Source organism: Vicia villosa, linkage group LG4 (assembly GCF_029867415.1).
Source record: "Vicia villosa cultivar HV-30 ecotype Madison, WI linkage group LG4, Vvil1.0, whole genome shotgun sequence".
Lineage (NCBI taxonomy): Eukaryota > Viridiplantae > Streptophyta > Magnoliopsida > Fabales > Fabaceae > Vicia > Vicia villosa.
In genome coordinates, this window is record NC_081183.1 from 105,632,438 (window position 1) to 105,648,847 (window position 16,410).

The following is a 16,410-nucleotide window of genomic DNA, read 5'->3' on the forward strand; positions in this document are numbered from 1 at the left end:
AAGTTGTTAGAGGACCAAAAGTTTGAATGAAATTTTTTATGAGGATCATTCTTTGAAAGAAATATTTTGAGGGACTAAAAACAAAATTTGAGATATTTAGGAGGACCACAAACATATTTAACCCAAATAATAAACTAATAGTTTTCTTGTGATTTAGGAAATCCTTAGGGGATACATCAAGTAGTGGAGTGTACTTGCAAACACTTATGACAATTAAGTCAATGATGACCGTAAGTATGTGATTTAAAATTTTAGAAGATAGTTTATCTAAGTTTGGGTTGTTGTTTATACTTTATAATCAAATTTTATGAATTAGAGGTTATAAATTCTTGTTTGTGGATAATTGTTTCGGGGGATATATGTCAAAAAGATCCTAGAAGTTATTGTCATTTGATAGTTTATATGGGTCGGTCATCCATGATCTATTGTACCTCTAAAGCGTGTCCATCTCTTAACTCGTCTTAATGCCTGAGGAATGGGTGACCTGATTTCCTACGGATTGAATCTGGGCATGGTTGGATTATAACTTTGTCATAAGACGCTTTAAGTATGATCTCCATTTCCTATATGGTTGTTGCTATTATGACCCTTGATGGGATATGTTGAGGTGACTCTGATAGGAGATTCTAAGGTAAGTTAATTGGATGTCATGTGGTTTATCTTCAAAAAAAATTAAAGAACTCTCAGTTTCCGGTCAAAACCTACAATCACGACTGACTTTGATCATCACCGTGAGTGATACGACTCATTTTGACCTTTGTCCTCCTCTCCATTATCCATGTGGAACCTAGCCTTAGGGATGAATGACATATGTTGAGGCACAACCTGATTTATTTTACATAAACAACAAATGTGATTGGTTTTAATGAGGAACAAGACTTTTCAAAAGACAAAGCTGTCATACCCCAAAATTTGCCCACTATATTGCAAGCTTTTGATTCACAAAACAGCTCGGAAAGTCAACAGGCGACTAGTTTGACCTAAAAGTCAATTGTGGTCAAAGTACAGTCAAAATTCCTGATTTTTTGTCAACATCCTCATTTTCAAGTACCATTATTCATTTGATCAAGAATTGATCATGATTCGTCAAGGAAAGTTCAGAAATCAACAAAACCTAAAGTTTCTAAATTAGGGTTTTTGACTTAAAGTCAACTGAACTTTGACCAGCCATAACTTCCACATGGAACATCAGAAATTTCTCATACAAAGCTAAATTTGAAGTAAATTTAATTATCTACAACTTTGTCTCTCACAAGCCAAGGCCAAAAATGCTTCATTTGAGAGATATGAGTCAATACATTACAGGTCCTTCTAGAAGATCGCAAAAGCTGATTTTTGTCAGGAGCAATATCATCAAGATTAAATATCCAAATGAAAAATATGTTCCAAAGTGGCTTGAAGAAGACATCTTGGGCTTTCCAAAAAGTCCTAGAACATCTCCATATGATAAACATTGAGAGAGTTATGGCTTGCACAAGTTGGGCGATTTTGAGGAAATGCACAAAAGGCAAAGTGGAGAATTTTGAGTTTTTAACTAAATGGGCCTATAATTTCAAACTATCCACGTGATTTAAAGCCCATAAGGAGTCTATTGGCCAAATATTATTATTTTTGTGATATTAATTTATTTATATGGGATTTTATTCATTAAAATCCAAATAAAATCAAATATAATCATGAAATAATTATATTAAGAGATATACCAAACTTTTTCCTTGATTTAATCATATCATATCTCATCCAATGGCCATGATCAAAAGCAAAACATGCATGAAATATAATGGTGATCAAAATAGAAAGATTTCATTCAAAATCTTTTTCAATTTCCACATCACCTAATTGCTTCAATCTCAAGCCATGAAAAACCCTAATTCCAATCCTTATAAATACAAAAAGACATTCAAAACAGAGGGGACGAATTTGGAGAGCCAAAGCACTAGGGTTTCAAAGGAAAAATTTCCAAGAAAGGTGCAATTTTCATATTCCTGGTTCAAGAGGTTTTCAAGGCTTCCCAATCATTCAATCTTCTTCTTAAGGTATCATATGGTGAGTTTACATGGTTTATAATGTACCATAATGCATAGAACCCATGATCCACGTTACACATGTTCATCCATAATTCTAAATTTCGCATAATGCTTATTTGTGAGTTTTAACAAGATTAGTTCATATGTTTGAGTTCCTGGAGACCTATAGGAGGGCTCGGGATCGATTTCGTGTATTTTTGATGCCTAGACCGGATTACACCATTATTAGGGCATAAACGAAGATCCCCTTCGTTTTCATATTTTCAGAGGTTTTTAAGGGACGAGGATGACACCATTAGATTCCTAAGGTCCTAAATAGTAGAAATGGGCAGCCTTGTCTTTGGTGTGTTTTGATTTATGCAGGTTTCAAAATGTTGCTATGATGGAGGAAAAAAACGCGGGAAAATCCGCAGGTAAAACTGCATCTAAAGCCGCAACAAGATCCGCAGGTATAGGGAAGAAGAAGAATAACAGTGAATCTGAAACGTTGGACCAGACATGCTTTTTCATGATTGACCGATCAAAGCTTTTACTTCCTCTCTCTGTGCATGGTGTGCTCCTATTTGACGGTCAACTTTTCCACTCTCTCTCTCCCCACGCTTGATTGGATGCTACGCACAGTAGTGGGCCCGGTTCTGATTTTGTTTTTGACTTTCTTATTAATCCATGTGTTTTATATTTATTTTAATTGGGTTATTAATTTAACAAGCAATAATTGTGGAGCGTTTGGTTGAAAAAGCATTGGGTGACTCAGAGGGGACGGGATCGACTCCCAGCGTCCTACCTCTTACAATAATTTTTTCAACAATTGTTTCTAGCTACAGATCCTATACATGCGTCCTCACAGGTAAATGACGCACCCTCACGCCAGCAACCATTAGATCATAAGCTACTCAGATCTGACGCTTATGGGATTGAAGGTGCATATCATGGACTCCTCTATCCACCACACAGGATCAGAGCTAAGTGTTTTTTAATTTTCTTTTTATTTTTAATTACATGAATGCTTTCATTCTATTTTCTTATTCTCCTTTTCTATTATAATTATTATTAGTTATATTTTTATTGATTTTAAATTAGTTTTTTATAGTAAAATATAATTATTTATTTTTAATCGAAAACTTGATTTTTCCATAATTTTATCAATAATTGTTTTTAAGCGATAAAAATTATTTTGTTTGCCTTATACGGTTTGTCTGGCCTTTATTTATTCTATTAATCTGGTTAATTTTTGTTCCATTCGGGATTTTCCTTTTGTCTCGCCCTTCTTGGTTTGCCTACATAATTACCAATATAATTTTTGATCTGTCACGTTATAATTGTTGAGGTCTTTAAATGCACTAACATGCCTCTTCTTTGTGCCCAATTTTCAGGATTAATCAAGATTCTTCAGCCACGCGCCATACCAGATCGAAAAGCTGAGTGTCTGATTTTTATTTATTTAATATTTTTTTATTTTTTTATTTGGCCTTATGAATTAAAATAGGGTTTGCTTCAATCGCCAATGAATTTGTAATGCACTCACCCTTTTTATTTTTCCTTTTCTAATTTTCAGGGTTAACCAACCGATTAAAGCTCGAAACTTGTGGTAACTCTAAACTTATTCTTATTATTACTTGTGTTAAACCTATTGCTCTATGAGGTTTGCTTTATTGCTTTTTCCCCCTTCCCCATGGCTATATTCTGTAACTGATCCTGGGTTGTATTGTGTGGCCTTGAAGGCACTTAAAACTGTTATGCATTATAACTGCGTGGTTAGTAATTTAGGGCGTGAAAACCTCGAATTGAATTTAGAATAACTAATTTACAAGATAATTATCTGAATTGAACCACGTGATTGTGCACCCACACACCTTTTATGGTAACCTCTTTTGTTGCCTGTTGCCTTGTTGCCTTTTCAGTGCAGAATAGTCAAGTCCCTCGAATACGAGGATGCCTCAGCAAATGTTGCCCTCAGTCCATTTTCATCACAAAAAATCATAAGTCCCATGATGTTGCCTTCGGTTCGATTATATGATCTCGTCCCTCGAGTTGCCTACAAATGATGTGATAGTCCCTTTCGATTGCTGAGGTGTCCTCCCGGTTGCCTAATAATGACTATTCTTATCCTTCCCTTAGACTATCTGCCCTCTTCATGGCAGGGACAGTCTTATGGCGAACGATAACTTCAATGACCCTTCAACCTCCAATAAAAGGACTTCTTACCCTCTTATGATATGGATAGCACTGAAAGGCTAAAAGAACCCTTTTACAATGTTAAGGTAATTAGCTCCTAATTGCTTGCTCTGGATTAAATTCTTTTTCTACTCCTTTCTCAAAAAACCTTCAAAAAGCTACGCTTATTTACAAGCTAAAGTCTTATTTCATTTCTAAACCTTTGAAAACTAAAGAGCAAAGCAATTAAGAGCCCATGGAAAACCATGGATGCAAAGGGTGCCTTACACCTTCCCTTTGCATAAATTACCCCCTGAACTCAAAATTTCTTTTAAAAGGTTTTTTTCTGTTCTTTTAGCCTTTCTATTAATTTAGATAAAATAAAAGTCGGTGGCGAATCTTGCTTACCGCGACATTTCAAATAAAGTCAGTTCACCGTATTACAGTACTGGCGACTCTGCTGGGGATTTTTCGAATAAAAGAGGGGTTACCTTAAAAGTTTAGGATCACTTAAATGTTTTATATTGTTTGCTTTGATTGCTTTATTTTTCAGGGACGTTTTGGGAAATAAATGAAGGACGAATCCTATACCCGGATTCAAGTACACTTAAGATAGGAGTGGCATAGTCATGGCGACCTCTTTCACATATGTGGGAGATGAGTCAACATGAAGTTCACGCTTGAGTTAGGACTCCATAACTATATGCACACCTTTCTCAAATGAGGGAGGTCTATGTATGTGCTTGTGGGTGCGCCGGAGCTCAAGGACTTTTAGTTACCTTTAACCCATCTTGGCCTTTAGGAACGTAGTGGGGGGACTACTCTTGACAAATGTTGAGAACCTATTCGCTACCCGATACTACAATTCAGATAGGTTCTTTCTTAAAGTATCATTGCATGATGCGAATGTATCATGTCCGAGGGTGCTTTAGAAGGGCTGACAATTCTGGGTAACTCGGTAGAACCCGTTGCTGATATCATCCTTATCCTTAGAAGTACCTTTGGGGAAGGGTAGTTACCTAGTCAAACTCCATGCAAGCCTTTGAACCTAAGGACATTTGTGTAACTTGCTTGTGTGTGCTACTAACCTTTTGATTTTCTCACAGGTTTTGTTGTAGGACATGTTTTGTCCTTACCATCTTACGCTTTGCCTGCTGCATTGCATTCACATAACATCATGACATCATAACATAACATGATTAACTAACCCTATCAAGGATCTTAGGAATTTAGGGCACACAATTTCAGGTGCTCTTATCAAGGATGGAATTCCTATCAAGGGGCAAGAGGATTTATTTTCCTCTGGCCACATACCTTCCAATTCAGAGACTTAGCATCTAGCAAGGGGCAAGAGGATTTATTTTCCTCTGACCACATACCTTCCAATTCAGAAGTATCCCGAATCAGAGGCTATGACCCACTGGATATTGTGAGCTTGATTCCTAAAGAAGAACATCCCAGAATCAGATGTCTTCGAACGAAGATGTAACCAAATCATTCTCTAAAAGTGCTAACTATATTCCTTAAAGATCCTTGAAAACATTGCATCTGCATTCATAACATCGCATCACAGGTTTCTACCACAGGTTTCTCACCTCCTCGCTGTTTATTTCAGCATCATGAATCTCGAACAATCAATTAAGGATCTCCAAGCTCAAAACGCTGAGTTCCAAGCCTTGATTCTAAATTTGTCCAAGGGGCAAGAAGAGCTGAAAGCCATGCTGACTAAAAAGAAGAATAAGAAGGGCAAGAAGACTCTGAGGAAAAGGCTCGGAGGTTCGATCTTGCAACTCAGGAAAGCCGAAGACTCTGGAGGCAATGACGAAGATGAACAAGATGATGATGTTAGTATCAAAACTGGTGCAAAAAATAACCATGATTCTGCCAAGCCCTCTGAAGAAGAAGAGGACTATCACCATGAGGATGAACATCATGATGACAAATACAAGTTGTTGGAAGAATGTATGAAAGCCATGGAAATTTAAAAGGTACCCGGGCTAGACTTTGAAGAACTAGGACTTATCTCAGGGGTTGTTATTCCCCCAAAATTCAAAACTCCGACCTTTGCTAAGTATGATGGAGTCTATTGTCCTAAACTACACTTGAGGTCTTATGTGAGAAGGATTCAGCCTCATACTGCTGATAAGAAGCTCTGGATCCATTTCTTTCAAGAAAGCCTATCAGGGGCACAACTGGAATGGTACTATCAACTCGAGGGTACCAATATTCATACATGGGAAGGCTCGGCTGTTGCTTTCTACCAGCAATACCAATACAATGTTGATCTCGCTCCAACCCGCATGCAACTACAAAGCATGTCTATGGGTTCTAACGAAACCTTCAAGGAGTATGCTCAAAAATGGAGAGAACTGGATGGAAGAGTTCAACCTCCCTTAGCTGACAGAGAGTTGGTAGATATGTTTATGAGTACACTGACTGGCCCTTTCTATAGTCATTTGCTGGGAAGTTCATCATCTGGATTCACTGAACTTATACTGACTGGGGAACATGTCGAGAATGGCATCCGAAGTGGTAAGATTCAAGCCGCTACATCCTCAGGCGTTACAAAGAAGCATCCTAATGGGAAGTCAGAGTCAAATGAGGTATACGGTCAGAAAAGGAGTAACCATGACCAATCTGTTGGGGCAGTTCTGATCTCCACACCGGCACCTCAAAAGGTCGTCAAAACAAGCAAGACACGCCTAGGCGTCAGTTCACAAAGATCAATATGTCACTTGCTCAAGCATTACAACACCTATTGAAGTTAGAGTTGATCACTTTAAAGGATCCCCCTAAGAATCCTAGTACTTCTGCTTGTAGCTATAATCCTAATGTGAGGTGTGCATATCACTCCGATAGTCCTGGTCATGATACGAATAGCTGCTAGACATTGGGGAATAAGATCCAAGATATGATCGATGTCGGGGAAGTTGAATTTGATCCTCCTGAGACTCCTAACGTGACAGCTAATGCTGTGGATGGCTAGAAGGAGGAAATTTCAGATCATTAGTTTACTTTTCATTTGGTGATTTCTATTCTGTTTGTTTAAACATTCGACTTATGATAGACATTATCTGTTTTAATAATCATCATCAGTTCATTGCATGTGTTTGTCTTGAACAAATTATTTCGCTATCACTCATTTTAAATTATGTCTTTACTTTGTTTATATTTTGTGATATTTAACTCTCGCTAAAGCTGTGAACCTTTTAAGGGAGGATGACGAAAATGATACTGCAACCTCATACATTATGCTTTTGAACGGACTATGCTGACGATGTACAGACATTGTTTCATTTCCTAAACAGTGGAGATATAACGATGTTAATCCCTCGTCAACCCCTTTGAGCCTAAGGTGTAGAAGTTTTCTTTCACGTGCAAATTAAAACCCTTTAATCATAACCTAGGGCATGGTAGTTACTCAGTTAACTCAATTATACTAGTTGTCGTTTACACAAATAATGATGGGTCCCCGCAACCATTAAGTCAGGCAGTCAATATCCACCAAAGAGAAAAAAGATGTTAAGTCAAAACGTATGAAGGAGACTTAGCAAAAATCAAAACATCCCGCTGACTGTAATCTCAAAATAGACAGTTCAGGCAAAAGTTAGGGATAACATAGTCAAAAAGGAGATTGCTAAAAATCGTTGACAAAAGAAAACATTTCAAAAGAGGTCACTACAAATCCTCGACAAAAAAGAAAGTATTACAACAAAGGATGACTCCCTTTCCAAATTAAACCTCTGATACTTTAACCATCATCAAACATCAATGTTACAACTTCAAGCTTTGTTAAAAGGCTTAAACGCATAATTAACTGAGCATAGGTTCGAAGAACATCACGAAGATTGGGATGGGTACAAATAAATTTTCGAGCCATTATCCATTGTTTCTTAAACTGTGAACCAAGCCACGTTCCAACCCTTGAAAGTCCTAACTGAAGCATGGTTAGTTCGAAAGCATACTGTCACCAAAAAAAGGTATCTTGACTCCTTAAGGTTTACCACAAATGCTGAGTTGATACTTCGTTTTTTACAAACATCACGTTTTTTATAAACATCGCGCTTTTACATCTCCTATTTTAATGTTTTTCAAAAAAACTCAAGACAGACATATGCATTTCATCTCATGAATTCATTATTAAACATATTCTTCTACATAATTTCAAATGTTAGCATCAGAAAGAATTTGCACAGGGTATGACTAATGACTTAAAGTTATCCCGACCAACAAAGATTACTCCAAGAAGCAATGTCTTCTACGTATACAAGGGGCATGGCACGGGAAATTGTCCTGGGCCTATGATTACTAGGGGCATGTCGCCCATAGTGCACATCTCATAAAGTTCTTGCGAGGAGAATATTTCCAAAGTCTCTACTAGCAGGGGCAAATCTATGCAAGTCTAGTTTGACACTTCGATCAATACTCATTGGTATGTCTCAATCAATACAAGTCCAGGAATGGTAGTTACCATAATACTGGAGGCACGTTCCAGACATCCAGGTCTTCCCACAAAGTCGGTTTCACAGGATCATATCCCCACAGAGTAATCATTAAGAAGATATCTTCAAATGTTCTCATCCCAACAAAGACTTAGTTCCTCAACTGGGTTTATATATTCGACACTGCCGGTTCTCCGATACTATTCTCTTCTCCAAACAGGGATATTCATCTCTCTTATCCCCAGCCAGGGTACATCAAGATCAATCATTCAAATGGCTCGCATCCCCAATCAGAAATCATAAATCCCCAGCGGAGCATCGTCAAAACAAAATCAGACAACAAAATCACAATGACACAGAGATTTATTTTCTCAATCAAGACAGGATAAATCATATTCTGACATCATATATCATAAACATATTCATACATTGCATACATTACCTCATAATAAATGCATACATAACATGCAAGTTTCTCATTTATTTTGAGAAACTCGTCACATAATATATGCATCATGACATTGCATAAAGACTAACTTTACCTTTTTCAGGATACAGGAACAAGCAGATGAAAAATATCTCTGATCTAATTCAGTTACTACGAACGGTACTGGCACGATTATCTCTCCAAGATCTAATTCAGTTACTACGAACGGTACTAACACGACCAACCTTCAAATATCTAATTCTATCATCACGAACGATATAGACACGATCATCTCTCCAAGATCTAATTCGGCCCCCACGAACGGTGCTGACACAATCAAAGAAAGAGACAGACTTAATCATGACACTCAATTCAGAAAAGACCACGACAAATGAGTCATGATAATAGAATCACGACGACTGAGTCACGATAATGGAATCACGACGACTGAGTCACGATAATGGAATCACGGCAACTGAGTCACGTTAATGGAATCACGACAACTGAGTCACGTTAATAGAATCACGACAACTGAATCACGATAATGGAATCACGACAACTGAGTCACAATAATGGAATCACGACAACTGAGTCACCATAATGGAATCACAACAATTGATCCACGACAATGGAGTCACGACAGTTAAGTCACAAATCTAATCCTGGTATTCAAACGAACATGACAATTGAGTCACGACATTGGAGTCATAACAATAGAGTCACGGCAATAAGTTCACTTATATGACCCAGAAGCTCAGGGCAATCGAGCCCACAACTTAATTCTGACGCCGCATATACGGTCTAATGTACGACTCAGTCCAAAGCACGTCAATACATCAACAAATGGCATTTGTAAGCCCATCTCCAACAATCACCTCTCAGGACTCTGAGCTCAGATACAGTCTAACGTACGACTCATTCTAACTCTCATATCATCAAAACCAGATGGCATCTTCAAGCCCATCCCCGATAGCCTTCTGTCAACATCAGGATGGCATCTTTAAGCCCATCTCCGGCAAAAAGGTCTCTACCTCAACAAGGGCAAATTCTTGGGTATTCTAGTGTTCAATCCTCTTCCACCTTCAGATACCGACTGGCATACAAACCACTCTACATCCTCAGGTTTAAGAAGATTGAACAGGGGCAGCTGTCATACCCCAAAATTTGCCCATTATATTTCAAGCTTTTGATTCACAAAATAGCTCAGAAAGTCAACAGTCGACTAGTTTGACCTAAAAGTCAACTGTGGTCAAAGTACAGTCAAAATTCCTGATTTTTGGTCAACATCCTCATTTTCAAGTACCATTCATCATTTGATTAAAAATTGATCATGATTCATCAAGGAAAGTTCTGAAATCAACAAAACCTAAAGTTTCTAAATTAGGGTTTTTGACTTAAAGTCAACTGAACATTGACCAGCCATAACTTCCACATGGAACATCAGAAATTTCCCATCCAAAGATAAATTTAAAGGAAGTTGAATTATCTACAACTTTGTCTCTCACAAGCCAAGGCCAAAAATGCTTCATTTGAGATATATTAGCCAATACATTACAGGTCCTTCTAGAAGATCGCAAAAGCTGATTTTTGTCAGGCGCAATATTATCAAGATAAAATCTCCAAATGAAAATTATGTTCCAAAGTGGCTTGAAGAAGACATCTTGGGCTTTCCAAAAAGTCCTAGAACATCTCCATATGATAAAAATTGAGATAGTTATGGCTTGCACAAGTTGGGCGATTTTGGGGAAATGCACAAAAGGCAAAGTGGAGAATTTTGAGTTTTTAACTAAATGGGCCTATAATTTCAAACTATCCACGTGATTTAAAGCCCATAAGGAGTCTATTGGCCAAATATTATTATTTTTGTGATATTATTTTATTAATATGGGATTTTATTCATTAAAATCCAAATAAAATCAAATATAATCATGAAATAATTATATAAGAGATATACCAAACTTTTCTCTTGATTTAATCAGATCATATCTCATCCAATGACCATGATCAAAAGCAAAACATGCATGAAATAGAATGGTGATCAAAATAGAAAGATTTCATTCAAAATCTTTTTCAATTTCCACATCACCTAATTGCTTCAATCTCAAGCCATGAAAAACCCTAATTCCAATCCTTATAAATACAAAAAGACATTGAGAACAGAGGAGACGAATTTGGAGAGCCAAAGCACTAGAGTTTCAAAGGAAAAATTTCCAAGAAAGGTGCAATTTTCGTATTCCTAGTTCAAGAGGTTTTCAAGGCTTCCCAATTGTAACACGGTGAACTGACTTTAAAGAAATGTCGCGGTAAGCAAGAGTCGCCACCGACTTTTATTTTATCCAATTAGGAAAGGCAAAAAGAACAGGAAAGACCTTTGAAAGATTTTGAGTTCGGGGGGTAGGTTATACAAAGGGAAGGTGTAAGGTACCCTTTGCATCCATGGTTATCCATGGGCTCTTAATTGCTTAGCTCACTTGTTTGTTTGTTTGAAAAGTTTGAAGTGTCGTGTGTGAATAGTAAAAAGATTTGTTAAGGACTTTAGCTTGTAAATAAGCGTAGCCTTTTGGAAATCGTTTGAAAAGGAGGTGTGAAAAGCATTTTGAATTTTGGACGTGAGCAAGCATTTAAGAACACTTACCCTAAGATTGTCTTTCTTGTTCTTTAAGTCTTTCGGGCGAAAGGGTCTATCCATACCATGAGAGGGCAGGAAGTCTTTCAATTGGATGTGCGGGTCATCGAGAATAATCGTTCGCCACAGGACTGTCCCTACCATAAAGAAGGCAAGTAGTCTCGGGGAAGGATATAATGGTCGTTAAGGCAACAATAAGGATACCATAGCATTCGAAGGGACTATCACCATTTTATCGAGGGACGAGATCATATTTATCGTAGGCAACTCGAAGGGACTATGATCTTTTATCGGAGGGACATGGTGATTTTGAATCGAAGGCATCATGTGCTAAGGTATCCCCACGCTCGAAGGGACTTGACTATTTGATTGAAATCGAAGGCAACAGGAAACAGGCAACAAGAGGGGTACCCTAAAGGTGAGTCTGTGTAGCAATCAGGTGTTAGATTCAGATATTTAATCTTGTATTAGTGAGCTAAGTTCAATTACTTGTTATCACTCCCTATTTACTAACCACGCAGTTAATATTGTGCGGAAATTAAAATGTGAAGAGTAAAATCCTAAGCTATTACAGTTTTAGGGATGGGGGATTTACAATAAACACATGTAGGGGATTTGTGGAAAATAAAAGACGGAAATTAAAAAACCTAATTAATTATTACATTCAAAAATATTTAAACAAACTTGAATCGTCATCAAATCTTCGATAACCTGAAAATCAAGAAATAAAAGAACAAAAGAAAATTAGTGCATTAAAGAACTATTTATCATAATCTCGATTAATCACTTCAATAAAAATTATGTGTGAAAACTGATTAATTTTGATGTTTTAAATTAATTATTTAATCGATAAGAAATATGTGCAAAACAATTAATTTTAATGCTTAAATAACAGTTAAAAGTTAATTTGCAAAAAAGTCGAATGTTCGATTAAATGTGATAATTATATAATTTTTCGGGTTAAATACCTTTTACCTCCCTGCCAAAGTAGCGAGTTTCGATTTTCCCCCTTATTAAAAAAAATTTAGTCTTTGCCCCTTAACAAAAAAAGATTCCACAACGCTTAACCTTATGGAGGAAGATTCCTTGGCATTTGTCTATGTGGACAGAATCTTGGTGATGTGGCTTGACACGCTGGACCCTTATTTATTTATTTATTATTAATATTAGTTATTTATTTATTTATTTATTTATTATTTATTATTAATATCAGTTATTTATAATGTAAATAAATTAATTAAATTAAATACATACATATTAATAAATAAATTAAATTAAATAATGTAAATAAAAATAAAATAAATAAAATAAATTAAATAATGTAAATTAAAATAAAATAAATAAATAAATAAAATTAAATAGTGTAAATAATGTATTTTGAAATAAATTAATTAATTAATAATGTAAATTAAAATAAAATAAATAAATAAGTTAAATTAAATAGTGTAAATAATGTATTTTGAAATAAATAAATTAATTAATAATGTAAATTAAAATAAAATAAATAAAAGAAATAAATTAAATTTCATAATTTCATAAAATAAATTAATTAAGCGTCACTCATGCCATCTCATCTAGAAGATTCTGTCCACATAGACAAATGCCAAGGAATCTTCCTCCATAAGGTTAAGCGTTGTGGAATCTTTTTTTGTTAAGGGGCAAAGGCTATATTTTTTTTTAATAAGGGGGAAAACCGAAACTCGCTACTTTGGCAGGAGGGTAAAATGATATTAACCCTAATTTTTATTTATTTATATGATTTTTAGAAAATAAAATAAATACTAATAATTTATAATTACTAAAGCAAATGAAAAAAAATGTAAGAAATATGCAATTAATTATATAAAAAAATAGAAATCTTAGCTCTGGATCAGGTGTGGTGGTCCTTATGAAATCCATGGTGTGCCTGCGTTTCCAGTGGCGTCAGATCTGCACCCATGGTGATCCAGCGGTTGGCGTTTGCTGGGCGTACGATCGAGTGTGGCTGGCCATCGGAAGTACATGGTGCGCCTCCAGATCTTGGATCGTTGGATTGAGCTCTGGTGAGATCTGATGGTGATGGTTGAAGGCGTACCGTAGGTAAGGGATAGTCAATCTCGCTGGATTTTGAAGAAACAAGCATGCTGAAAATTAAAAATAATACTTCTAGAACCAGGGATCGAACCCAGGTTCCCCAGATAAATCCTCTCCATCCATTACCAACTGAATCACGTTTTTTAATTGTTAAACAATCAAACAAAATAATATAAATTGGAAAAGTAAAGTTGGTGGAGAAGAGTCAAACTCTGAGTCAGAGTGGGGACCACAGGCGCATTGACGGACCACTCATGAGAAGAGAGAGAGAGAGAGGATGGCGTTATTGACCAGCGAATGGGAGAGGGAAGAGAAGTCAGCGCCTTTGACTGGCGAGTGGGAAGGTGACACGCGCTCAGTCAAGATCCAGGGTCTGATTCATCATCTTCAACCTTCGGACCTGCGAATTTAGTTGCGACTTTTGCTTCCGCTTTACCTGCAGATTTTCACGAATCCATGGCCAGCTATTGCAACCTGCAAAAAACACCTCAAACAACGAATATAACAACCCAGATATTCTAAACAGGTTTCCATGAGTCCATTGATGCAATTATTTTTTGTCTAAAAAGGCTTGTACATATGAATACGAACAAGGACATTTTCACGGCTTCTTCAATGGCAAGTTGAAGTTCTTGCAGCCATGGCTCCATGTAATGGTCTGGATCTGTTCTAAATCACTAGATGAACACGTTAATAGGTTCGAATCACATTTAAACACGCTAATTGATGGTGTACGAAAATTAAAATTATAAATAAAATTGATGAATATGACATGTCCATTCTACTTGGTTCAGAACGTGTTATTTGACCAGTACTTACCTTTTAGCACCTTGGGAGAATGGTAGTGTGTTTCGTTTTGCTTGAGAGTGGCTGAAGTTTTAAAATCGTGTATGCCCTAGTTCCTTGGAAAATTTGGAAGTTTTGGAAGCTTATGGAGACTAGGGTTTCGTCCCTTCTCTTGGTCTGAATGTGTTGTATATATATTGCAAGAGAATTAGGTCAAAGGTTTTTTTGGAAAGAATCCATATGCATTATGAGAAAATTTGATTTTCAAATTTGCACCAATACTTTCCATTCTTGATTCACATATATTTTCAGCTCTTTTTATTTTCACGTGATCTTGGGCTTGTGGATTGATTTGGATTGATCAAAATATTTGGAAATTTGATCATGTATTAAATTATGATTTTCTTTGATTTAATTTGAATAAATTCAAAAATAAATAAACTAAAATCATAAAATAAATGGGAAATAGTTTATGGACCTCAAGGACTATTCTTTGTGTAACACCCCAAATCTATCCAACGTTATATTTAAATCAGAATGCGGAAATTTCAAACATTAAACATGAGGCATTACATTCTCAACTTATTCCAACAAACAACCAACCTATATTTGCTTTATTATGATACATAGCATTCGGCGTTCACAACTTATAAATCATATACAACTTTATCCAACTAAAATCAAAACTTCAATTTATAATTATTCAAGAATTATTGTAATAACAACAATTAGAAACAATTTTAACAACAAATAATAACAACTATTCATCGTCTTATAATAACAACAACATGACCGACATAAACAATCATAATCCCATCCCGAGTGCTACGTATCAGAGCAAGACACCAATCGACTAACAGCAACTAAAGACTTCATAAAGTTACTTCGCTTCCACAGCTATTCTTGAGTACCTGCTCAATTACCCATAATAGGTAACATCATTACAGAAGGGGTGAGATATCATACAATATAAACAGGTGTATGATAAACAGTATATTAGATTAGGATTATACAAATTCTACCACTTTACATAGCAATTATACAACAACGAGTAAGCGACTTAAATCAATACAACTTACTAGCAACAACAACTTAGTAACAACAACTTAATAACAACAACTTAATAACAATAACTTAGTAACAACAACTTAATAACAACAACTTAATAACAACAACTTAGTAACAACAACTTAATAACAACAACTTAATAACAACAACATAATAACAACAACTTAGTAACAACGACTTGATCACAACAACAACTTAACATTAATGACAACCTAACAGCAATAACTACTTAATGGCAATCATAACTTATAACCAACAATAACTTAATCACAAAAGCAACTTATAACCACATCAACTTATATCAAACGACAATTTATCAGATAGCAACAACAACAACAACACGATAACAACTTAAACATCGACAACAACAACAACGGTAACAACTTAAACATCAACAACAACAACAACGGTAACAACTTAAACATCAACAACAGCTCAGACATACAAATTGAATGTGACTCAACTATGCAAATGCATGTGGTACCATTTGGAGTAAAACTCCCAACGTAAACATATGCCAGATTATCGAGGCATTTCAACAACGTAAACAGGGTGCCATCAAGGCCAACGTAATCAGGTGCCATCTAGGCCAACGTAAACAATGCAAATGTATGCATGCGACAACAACCACAACATCATAACAACAACAACGAAACAACAACAACAATGACAACAACAGCGTAAACAACAACTTGAACATGCAACAGATGCATCAACTTAATCCAACATTGGTCATACGACCTACAACTTAAACATGCCCACAAGTCGGGACAATAACAACGCTGAACAACATAATCAATTTTCAAC